The following is a 1550-nucleotide window of genomic DNA, read 5'->3' on the forward strand; positions in this document are numbered from 1 at the left end:
TTTGTTACTGTATACATATGTGTATGTGAAATATAACATGCTCGTCCATATAATGTTACTTGTGTGTGCATTTTCAGAGAATTGGACAACCAATTGGGAATTAGAAAACTAGGAAAGAGGACCACTTCTTCCACTCCCAGCTTTCCTCAGTTGTCTACAGTTATCTGTGTTTGAAGAACTTAGTCATAAAGGAAAGAAGAGATTGGCTTATCAGAACATCTATTCATACAAGAGCTAAAAGTCGTATTACTAGAAACTGGGTTTCACTGTGGGTTATGTCTCTTACTTGTCTTACAATGTAGATCAAAGAACTTTTTCTCAAGACTGAGTCAGTTTTTCCCAAGTCTTAAAATTAGGGATAATAACGTAGTTTCTGAATAGTCTCTATATTACCTGAAACACGTCATCCTTTAAATTATTACAAACATACTTTTCCCAAGATGGCTACTTGAAGTAAGGGAGGATGGGAATTGGGAGTCCCTTTCATCTTGGCCCACACTTAAGTTTTCTGTTTTCTTTCACCAAAGGAGAGTGATCCTCTAAATATTGAATAAGTGATCCTAGAAAGGCCTTCGGAGATTATAGTATTCTTTGCATGGGCTAGCAACCTGAACGCATAGTTATAGTGTTTTGAATGTTCTAAGCACACAACAAAAAATAACAATTATCCTGTAGGTGTGGCTGCTGTGTCACATGTGTGTCAGTAGGTGGCAGAGGAGTGAGGCTATGTCTATGCACAGTATTCTGACTTATGAACATTTGAACGATTAATAGCCTAGCATTCCCTGAAAACAGCGAGCTGGAGACAACCACCATTCTGGCACTAGGCAGACCTGGATAGCCTCCCCGGATGGGAGCAAGCCAGAGACTAGAAAAACTCCACCTGGGGCCTGTCCAACACAGATGATCAATGCCAGGGGTCAATAAGGAAGGCCGAGAAAGGACCAAGCACGAGATGACCATCAGACCTGCTTCATGAGACCCGGACAGGAGCTAGCTGAGAGGATCACCAGTCCAGCACCATGCAGATCTTGCGGGACGACCAGGAACGAGATGATCCCTACCCAGCACCATATGGGCATAGCACACCTGAGACCACTTCTGAGATAACCTCACACACTTAGAGACTCTGGCGCCACTAAGCGGAGCTGGAGAAATGGAAGATAAAGAGAAACAGAATGATGTATGCACAATGAGGAGAGTCAGAACTGGAGACTTGAGAGTAGTGAGGAAGAGCCTGATGTGAGTAGTCAGTGATGCCACCAGGACAGATGTCTGGGTGCATGGCCCTGCAGCAGTGGCAATCTACTAGCACCAAAGGCCAGGCTGATGTCCTCAGTCTAAGCTGCTGCCCAGGGACATTTCAGTATCTGAGGGTTGTGCAGAACTGGCTCCACCCCCTCACCTGGGCATTATGGGAAAGCTTATCAGCTTATCGTGGAGGCATGAAAGCAGGAGAGTTGACCCTGTCCTTATCCAGCTGTAGTACTTGGAACAGTACTGCACACACACACACACACACACACACACACACACACACACACACACAC

General features: G+C 44.9%; 1 pseudogene; it reads left to right on the top strand.

Moving 5' to 3' along the window:
* The first annotated feature begins 662 nt into the window (after positions 1 to 662).
* On the top strand, positions 663 to 783 carry LOC129667841 (small nucleolar RNA SNORA17; annotated as a pseudogene).
* The last annotated feature ends 767 nt before the right edge of the window (positions 784 to 1550 follow it).

The sequence above is a fragment of the Psammomys obesus genome, unplaced genomic scaffold (assembly GCF_907164565.1).
Source record: "Psammomys obesus unplaced genomic scaffold, mPsaObe1.curated_primary_1811, whole genome shotgun sequence".
Taxonomy (NCBI): Eukaryota; Metazoa; Chordata; class Mammalia; order Rodentia; family Muridae; genus Psammomys; species Psammomys obesus.